Genomic DNA, 10,347 nt, shown 5'->3' with positions numbered 1-10,347 from the left:
GCTGGGCATATTTTTGTTTTTTAAAATATAATTTTATTGATTTTTTTTAAAGAGAGAGGAAGGGAGAGAGAGATAGAAACATCTATATGAGAAACATGGATTAGCTGCCTCCTACATGTCCCCGACTGGGGATTGAACCCAAAACCCAGGCATGTGCCCTGACCAGGAATCAAACCAGGACCTCTCAGTCCATGGGACAATGTTCAATCCACTGAGCCACACCAGCTGGACTTACTCTTAAGTTTTCAAAGTATACAATTAACATCTGCAATTAATGAAAATTTTATTTTCTTTACTAATTTGTATACTTCCTATTTCTTTCCCTTCTATAATTGCATTGGCTTACCTCCAGTACAACAGGAAATAGTAGTGTCAATGTGACATCTTCGTCTTTTTCTTAGATTTGCTGAGTGTCTTTTTAGTATTTCACCATTATGCATGATGCTGCTTTTGGTTTGATTGCACACATTTATTATGTTAAGGAAATATTTCTCTTTTTAACTAAGAGATTTTATCAGAAATTAATATGGAGCCTTTCTGATTTTTAAAATCTATATTCATGAGTGAAATTGGTCTGCAGTTTTCTTTTGGCTGCTATATTTTTCAGGTTTTGGTATCAATAAAATACTGATTTTTTCTTTATTGATTTTAGAGAAAGAGGAAGGGAGAAAGAGAGAGATAGAAACATCGATGAGAGAGAACATTGATTGGCTGCCTCCTGCATGTCCCCCACTGGGGATTTGGCCCACAACCTGGGCATGAGCCCTGACTGGGAATCGAACTGGCGATCTCTTGGTGCATGGGTTGATGCTCAACCAGTGAGCCACACCAGCACAATACTGGTTTTGAAAACAGGAGTCTGAAATCTTGCTTTCTCTCTTATGCTTTTGCATACTTTAATAACATTGGAACTATCTGGTGAGTAACTTCTAAAAGTATAGTGTCTAGTACTTGGACACTAAGATTGCCCCCCACTGTCCTTCAAGCAAATCAGAGTCCGTAGGCCGAGGCCCGCCTCTAAGTGGACATCTCTAAGTGCAGTCTCAGCCAGCACCGAGGTAACATTGAATGAAAGAAGAAAAATTTACTTTCTGGAAGCTTCAGGGAGCCGGAAAAGGAGGAGAAGGAAAAGGAAAAGGAGGAGGAGGAAGTTAATTGTATTGTTTGGACAAGAATTTAGTTCAACAGACCATGTTTCTCTTTAGCAATCCTGATAAAATAGGGCAAAGTAAAGGGAATTTCTGCTACTCCTTTCTCCACAGCCCTCAGACTTGGCCCCATGATCCTGTGGTGGCCCAGTGGCCTTGTCGAAGCTTCCCCAGAGGAAATCCGGGAGGCCCTCTCTACCGCTGGAGCCCTGTGTTGGTTTAATGCCCTGCTGATGCTTTTCTCTGATGAGAGATGGTGTTCGATTCACCATACCAGCTTTAATTGGGCTAATTCAAGACCTAATGGCTTTCAACGTTTCTCTACCACCTGGAGAAGCGCTGAGGTGGGAGGTTCTAGAAAGAGTTCAGCCCTGGCCGGTTTGGCTCAGCATTTAAAGTGTTGGCCTGCGGACCAATGAGTCGCAGGTTTGGTTCCAGTCAAGGGCATGTACCTAGTTGCGGTTCGTCCCTGGCCCTGGTTGGGTCCTGCGGGAGGCAACCAGTCAATGTGGCTCTATCACATCGATGTTTCTCTCTGTCTCTCTCTCTCTCCCTTCCTCTTACTCTGTCTAATGATAAATAAAAAAATATCCTTGGGTCAGGATTAAAAAATAAAAAAAGAGTTCAATATGTTATAAGTGAAAAATTTCTGGCTGTGTTTGCAAATGGAAGTTGCTGCTTCCAGAGGCTTGACTTCCCCATCAGAGGCTGAACAGGTGACTGGGTGACTCTTCACTCTCCACGTCTACCTACTCCACTAAACAGGGAGATTTTGAAGATGTCTTCATATTTTATTTATTTATTTAAATACTCACCCCAGGACATTTTTTTTTTTTTTTGCATTTATCTTCAGATAGAGCAGGAGAGAGAGAGAAACACATCGACTGACTGCCACCCACATGACCCCAACTGGGGCCGGGGACAAACTACAACCGAGGTACATGCCCTTAGCAGGAAACAAAACTGAGGCTCTCTGGTGCGTGGGCTGACGCTCCAACCGCTGAGCCAAACTGGGCAGGGCGATGTCTTCATATTTTAAATGGGGCTTTGAACTTAGATAATCTCTACACTTCCTTTTAATGGTCATAATTGATGAGAAATTGATCAGTTTAGCTCAAGTGACCAAGAGTGTAGACTCTAAATTCAGGCAGACATAATCCGAATCCCATTGCCGCTCCAATTAGCTATATGACATTGGTCAAATTACTGAGCCTCTCTGAGTGTCACTTATCTATAAAGTGGGGGCAGTCAGAGTACCTATGAAATAAGGCTGATGAGAAAATGAAGTGAGATATTGGGTATGAGGCTTTTGACATGGTGTCTGGACCACATTAAAGACTTACTACATATTTACTATTGTTACTGTTCTTACTATTATTCTATAATACTAAAAATAATACTTCTTATGTAATAAGAATAATAATACTTTTCAGACTGATACTTATGTCACTAAATCAGAGCTGTTGGAAAATACTTTTGGTAAAATCCAGTGCTGTTTGGGAGTTAGATGATAGCTGAGGACTTGGATAAACCAGTGGGCCCGATGATCGATAGGAAGATGCTGACCCCTGACTCTAGTTTTTGCTTCTGCATTTTTTAAAAAGGGAAAATGGTAGAAACTTTTTGGATGTCTAAGTTCTGTCTTCTGAAAGTGGACCAAAATCCTTATTTGGTTCTGAACTCCAGGTCAGCAAATCTGTTTGCTACTTCGAGTTGGTCATCAACAGAGCAAAGGGCACTTTGGGGGAGTCGCACATACTCCCTGACCCGCCTGGGCCGTCCCTGCTCATCACACTGCCCCCTCAGCACCTTCTGCACAACACCGCACAGCTCAGCTTCCTTTCCTCTGACTCCAGCCACCAGTTGGGTCCACGTTCCCAGGAGTTGTCTAGACTGGCTGCTAGTGAAGAAGTTTCTTCCCTTGTCCCCACATTCTCCCCCCAGGGACCCACCATCTCCACCAGTTACTCTGCTTCTATTCTTCTTCTCATTAAAATCAAATATTTATATCTTTTATTCACAAAATTTAATAAATGAATCAAATTACTCGGAGTGCGTGTTGTGCTCTATTGCTTGTAATAAACAGTCGTCCTTGGAGCAGCACCAAGAGAGGCTTCCCAGCTGGGCTTCGCTGAGCTAGCATGCAGCTCAGAAGCCAGGAGGGCCTCCAGGACCCAGCTCTAAGGACCGTGACTGTCCTTCTCTTGGCAGGAGATTGTCCACTCCTTGGCATGACAGTGACACAGCTCCCCTCTGCCTCTGCTTCACACACTTCTATTGCTGCCAACCTACCTCGCACCTCTGCCTTGTGGCTGCCACTCTCTCCAAGCTTCTGCTTATCAAGAGTTCTGGGCCTCTATGGCTTCTACTGCCTCCTGTCTGATAAGCAGGCGTGTTCACAGTAGAGCCCCTCGTGGCTGCTGGCTGGGCCACTCACTGGCCCACCTTGCATTGGTTCCCCATCTTGGGTCCATTCGCCTGTGGCCATGGAAGACTCGTAACTCTGTCTGGGCTGGCACCTCACTCCCACCACTGGGCTGTCCAATGGCAGCCACTAGCCACATATGGCTGTTGAGCACTTAAAATGTGACTGGTCTGAATTGATATGTGCTGTGAGTGTGAAAAAAGAAAGAATGTAGAATAGCTCATTTATAGTGTTTCATATTAATTACATGTTGAAATGATATTGTTTTAGATGTATTTGGGTTAAATAAAATATATCATTAAAATCATTTCATGCCCTGGCGAGTTTGGCCCAGTGGTTATAGCGTCAGCCTGCGGACCAGAGAGTCCCAGGTTTGGTTTCCACTAAGGGCTTGTAACTCAGTTGCAGTTCATCTCCAGCCCCGGTTGGGGTCGTGTGGGTGGCAACCAGTCGATGTGTCCCTCTCACATTGATGTTTCTCTCTCTCTTCCTCACCCTCTCCCTCCAGCTCTATCTGAAGATAAATGCAAAAATGTCCTTGGGTGAGGATTTAAAAAAAAATCATTTCACCTGTGCCAGCTGGTGTGGCCCAGTGGACTGGGCATCCTCTCATGGACTGAGAGGTCCTGGTTCGATTCCCGGTCAGGGCACATGCCCGGGTTGCAGGCTCAATCCCCAAGAAGGGGCATGCAAGAGGCAGCCAATCATATCTTTCACATGGATGTTTCTATCTCTCTCTCCCTTCCTCTTTCTCTAAAAAAAATCAATAGAAATATATTTTAAAAAAATTATTTCACCTGTCTCTTTTTCCTTTTTTCAATGTAGCTACTAGAAATTGCTGATGTGGCTCGATTTGTGGCTCAGACTTTATTTCCAGCTGGGCAGAGGCAACAAAAAGTTAAATCCAGGGGGATTATTCAGATGTGTTGATTATTTTCATTGGAACCATCCTAAGAACAAAGGAAGTGGTGAGAGAGGAAGCAGCTTCTCCCTAGCCTGTCTCATTGATGTTTGGATTGAAAAGAGGTTAAAATGAGTTTGAAGGCACCTCTGCCAACCTTCTTTAGCCCAGTGGTTCTCAGCCTCGGCTGAACATTAGAATTTTCTGGAGAGCTTCTTTAAATCCTGATGCTCAGCCACTCTACTGTCTCACTAAGTCAGAATCTGGAGAACCTCGGTTTCCCAACTGGCAACTTTTGGAAAGCAGAAACCTAAGATAACCTTCAGGGGTATTACTTGGGTCCTTATATGTATTTTTTGCTTTGTTTCCCTTTTGAGAATTAACCTTGAAAGAACAGGGTTCGTTATTTTGAAAAGTCAGTCTCTTGACCCTAGGGGAACTGGATTAAATCACTTGCCAAAGAATAGGCTTGTGTCCTCGGGAAAACAACCCAAAGGGGAGGTAAATTGGCCCTGTCATTCTGGAGGGCAAAGGACCAGTGCACATTGCTTTTTTTATCCTCACTGGAAGACATTTTTGCATTTATCCTCAGATAGAGCGGGAGGGAGACAGGGAGGAAGAGAGAGAGAAACATCAATGTGAGAGAGACACATCGAATGGCTGCCACCCACACGACCCAACCGGGGTTGGGGACAAACTGCAACTGAGATACATGCCTTTAGCAGGAATTGAACCTGAGACTCTCTGGTCCGCGGGCCGACGCTCTAACCGCTGAGCCAGACCAGCCAGGGCGCACATTGCTATTTTTTAACTTTTATTTGAGTTAAGTCTTAACTCCCTCAAAGGACTTGACCTTTTTATTTTTATTTATTTATTTACTTATTTATTTTTTATCCTCACCCGAGGACATTTTTCCATCTTCTGTTCAGATAGAGTGGGAGGGAGAGAGAGAGGGAGAGAGAGAGAGAAACATTGACCTGAAAGGGACACATCGAGTGGCTGCCACCCACACGACCAACCAGGGCCGGGGACAAACTGCAACCGAGGTACGTGCCCCTAGTGGGAATCGAACCCAGGTCTCTCCAGACCGCAGGCCAATGCTCTAACCGCTGAGCCAAACCGGCCAGGGCGGACTTGACCTTTTTATGAATGACAATTGATACTACCTTTTTGGAGATCACTTTAGCAATATAATTATAGAAAATATTTATTAAGTGCTCATCCTATGTCGGCTACTGTTCCAAGTACTTCACTTTCATTACCTCATTCAGATCTTCACAATAATCCTACGAAGCAGATACAATGATTATCTTAACTTTAGTTGGAAAACAATGCCCTGGCTGGGGGGCTCAGTTGATTGGAGTGTCATTCTGTACACCAAAAAGTGGTGGGTTCGATTCCTGGTCAGGGCACATACCCAGGTTGTGGAATGGATCCCTGGTTGGGGCGTGTATGGGAGGTAACTGATCATTGTTTCTCTCTCTCTCTCTCAAGTCAATAAACATATCCTTGGGTGAGGATAAAACAAAATAAAACAAAACAAAGCCCGGCCGATGTGGCTCAGTGGTTGAGCGTCAACCCATGCACCAAGAGGTTGCCAGTTCGATTCCTGGTCAGGGCACATGCCCAGGTTGTGGGCCAAATCCCCAGTAGGGGGCATGCAAGAGGTGGCCAGTCGATGTTCTCTCTCATTGATGTTTCTATCTCTCTCTCCCTCTCACTTCCTCTCTCTCTAAAATCAATAAAGAAAAGAAAAGAAAGGGAAAAAACACAAAGACCAGAGGGATTAAAGAACAGATTCATGGCCTCAGAGCTGGAAAATATAGGATTTGTATTTTCTGTTCCCAGAACCTGCCTCTTAACCTGTAAATGATCACATAAAATAGACTTTCCTCAGTGACTTTAGTTCTAGAACTTTACTCAAGGAAGCAATCAGACAGGTGGATAGTTCAGAACAAAACTATACCTCGAAAAATCTCAATGCCCCTATTCTTTAGGAGACTAGCAAAATAAATTAGTACATCACCATAAAATGAAATAATATGTAACAGCTAAGAGTGCTGATGTAGAAGTAATTTACTTAAAAGGAAACATCTTCCTAAAGTATTATTAAGTTAAAAAAAACAAGTGAGAAAACATATTCAGTACAATATCCAGAAAGAAAAAGTCTTTGGGCACATATGTGGGCGGGAACACTAAAACATTCACAAAGGCTATATTTAGAGGAAATGGCAGGAATTTTAACTTTCATCTTACATTTCTCTTTATAAATTTCCCCTAATGTATCTTTCAGGTAGTAACTTTTTTTAAAGCAATGCAAATGAAGATATTTCAGGATATGAAAGAACAATGCCTGATTAAAGGAAGTGGGAGAAGTAAATGGGAGCTGGTTCTCGAAGTTGTCCTGGACACTAAATTTAGCACTAAAACTCTGGCAGCCAAAGGAAAACGAGAAATGTCTTGATTGTATATATTTCATATGATTTCACTTCGTGTTTTAGGAGAGAGCCTCTGAGGTGATTTTCTGCATTTCTAATTGTTTACTCCGTGAACTTCAGAGTGTGTGACCCAAAACAGATGCTCTACGCATATCCCAATTTGTTGTTACCAAGTGCATTGAACATGACTGAACCTGTGCTCATGTATTACCTCCCTGGTGCCAGGCAGGGTGCCAAGGGCTAACTCTTCCTTTCCTTGCAAGAGCGTTCTGACTCTTAGACCTCCTGCTCAGCCCCTGTCTAGACTCCCGTCCTATTCAAATGTTTCCAGTTGTTAAGTCTTGTTCAAGCACCTAATCAAGGTGCCCAAACCAATCTTGCCCTTTTGAGAACTCGTGCACATTCACACATTCCCTCATCATTTCATAAGCATTCGTGATGTCTCCACTATCAGACTGGAAACACACTTTGAACATGGATCTTATGAGAAACCTGGAATTACAGCATTTTCGAGTTTGGAGGGGGTGCCTGACAGCTGGGAGAACCAATGCATCTTGGTTTGTCTGGGACTTCTTGGTTTTAGCCCTGAAGGGCCAACATCTGGAAAAGCCACAAAATCCTGGCAAGATAGTTGGGAACTTTATGGATTCTCACTAATTATTTCTTGATTGGTCGGATTACTTTATATGGTAAAATCATACTGGGCACATTCTCGTTTCTAGCTATATATTGGCAAAAAAATAACCCCTTGTATTGACATGGCTCTCTCCAATGCAGTGTTTGTATGATCCTCAGGCTAACTCTGAAAAAAGGAAAAGGCAGGGGTTATTTGCCCAGTTGAGAAAAATGAGACCAGGATAGATTTTGTGAATTGTTCTAAGTACTAAATGACTACCCAAACTATGAGTTAGGTCTTTTGATTACTAATTGGGGCTCCCTGGAATTTGAAAATATCCACCGTGGAACTTCAAGTCATGCCTTCGTTATTTAAAATAATTGCACAAGATTTTCGTGAAGAAAAACATAAATTGTGCTTTGAGAGCCAAAGAGCTTGCATATATGGGACATGGAATATTATACTTCTAAATGAAACAATTCAATATTGCAAAGACAGTTTTCCCCAAATTAGTTAATAAATTGAATGCAGTTTTAGCAACAATCTCAACAAGATTTTTCTTGGATTGTGACAAAATGATTCTAAAGTTGATCTTCTAGAATATCTACTGAAGAAAAGTTCAAAAAAATTTTCAGAAAGAACAATTATGAAGATGGGGGAATTGTTCCACTGGGTATTGAAAATTATTAAACCACAGTACTTTAAACAGTGAGGTGTTGGTACTGAATTGGTCAATCAATGCAACAAAATAAAATGTTCAGAGAACCCCAAGTATGTAAGAAATTTGGTGTAGAATAAAGGTCAGCTGGGGAATAGTAGTTTATGTAGTGAGTGATGTTGGGCGAGTAGATTGATTATTTGAATGCCAATAAAATTAGGTCCCTGCTGCTCCCAAAATACCAAAATAGATTTCATATGGCTTACAACTTTTCAAGTGAAAAAATAAGGATACCAAAGAATCAGAAGAACCAGTGAATGTTAATGGGATCTTTGGGTGAAGAAAACCTTTCTAAATATAATATGAAAGGCAGTCGCCAAAAGGTAAAAACATTAAATTTGGCCCTGGCAGGTTTGGCTCAGCAGTTAGAGTGTTGGCCTGCGGACCAAAGAGTCCTGGGTTCCATTCCGGCCAAGGGCATGTACTTTGGTTGCAGTTCGTCCTCGGCCCCGGTTGGGGTCATGCAGGAGGCAATCAATCGATGTGTCTTTCTCACATCGATGTTTCTCTCTCTCTCCCTCCCACTCTGTCTGAAGATAAAATATAAAAATATCCTCAGGTGAGGATTGAAAAAAAACACAATGTATTAAATTTAAATATAGGAGAAATCTGCTAAAAAAAAGTACAAACATTTTTACTGCATATATGATCATTTAAAAGAATTCTTACAAAGTAGTTTTGAAAAAGACAACCATACTACAAATACAAAAATGGCAAAGTACACAATTTACCACAGTAATAAAAACAACAAAAATTATTAGAAGTTCTATGTCCTTAGTAAGCAAATTAAAAATACAAACCAGAAAGATAATCCCTTTCTTTCTTTTTTTTAACTTAACAACACTGGGAAAAAAATTAAACAATAATGACCTTTGCTGGTGGGAGAATGAATTGGCGGCCTTTCATGAGCCCTATGATAATAAGAATCAAAAGCTTTTTCAATGCGCATTCATTTTGACCCAGCAATTTCACACCTTTATGTATTTTAAAGTAATAATCAGAAATATGTGCATGGGAATTTTATTTATTGTAGTTAAAAGGAAGAAACTTAAATGTCTAGTTCTCAGGTGTTGGTTGCATAATTGATAGTATGTTGCTTCAGTAAAATGTGAGGCAGTCAGTACTCGCTTCGGCAGCACACACACTAAAATTGGAACGATACAGAGAAGATGAGCGTGGCCCCTGCGCAAGGATGACACGCAAATTCGTGAAGCGTTCCAGATTTAAAAAAAAATTGAAGCAGTTATAGAAATATGCGTACTATGTAGTTAATCTAGTAGAAGAATATTTAATGACACAAAAATATTCATGACGATGTATATTGTTATGTGAAGAAAAGCACGTTACCAGGGGCACACTTGCAGAACATAACTTGTGCGTTACAAATGAGCTTTTATTTTTATTTATTTATTTTTTGTTTGTTTGTTTGTTTTTTATCCTCACCCGAGGACATTTTTCCATTTTTTGTTCAGATAGAGTGGGAGGGAGAGAGAGGAAGAGAGAGAGAAACATCAACGTGAAAGGGACACATGGAGTGGCTGCCACCTGCACGACCCAACCAGGGCGGGGGACAAACTGCAACCGAGGTACACGCCCTTAGTGGGAACTGAACCCGGGTCTCTCGGGACCGCAGGCCAAGCTCTAACCGCTGAGCCAAACCGGCCAGGGCTCTTTTTATTTTTACTTTTCTGCATTTCTACAGTATATGTTAATTGATTTTCTAATAAGAAAAATGAATAATTATTATTAATTGTTATTAAAGAGCACTTAGATCCTGAATCAATGTTTTTTTGAGAATATGGAATTACAGGGCTGTTAATGTTTTATGATATATACTTCTGTTGAATTTTATTTATCGAATCTGATCATTTTTATAGTCAAAAGGAAACAATTTTTAAAATAAAAGAAAGGGTTATGGAACAGAGAAATTCATACTCTTTAATCCAACAATTTTACTTTTAGAAATGTTCCTAACCCTGAATATGAGCAAATATTATACAGCGATTACTCATCAAAGCATTATTTATAAGAGAAAAACAAACAAAAATCCTATAACAAATGTGTAAGCACCATCTAAATGAGTGACTATGGGGAGTCAGAT

At 41.2% G+C, this 10,347-nt stretch overlaps 1 non-coding gene across 1 annotated transcript; it reads left to right on the top strand.

Moving 5' to 3' along the window:
* The first annotated feature begins 9,366 nt into the window (after positions 1–9,366).
* LOC118622048 lies at positions 9,367–9,473 on the top strand. The gene has a single exon (XR_004957886.1). It is a non-coding gene; the product is annotated as a U6 spliceosomal RNA (small nuclear RNA).
* The last annotated feature ends 874 nt before the right edge of the window (positions 9,474–10,347 follow it).

Source organism: Molossus molossus, unplaced genomic scaffold, assembly GCF_014108415.1.
Source record: "Molossus molossus isolate mMolMol1 unplaced genomic scaffold, mMolMol1.p scaffold_m16_p_8, whole genome shotgun sequence".
Lineage (NCBI taxonomy): Eukaryota > Metazoa > Chordata > Mammalia > Chiroptera > Molossidae > Molossus > Molossus molossus.
This window is presented reverse-complemented; position numbering and strand designations above follow the sequence as displayed.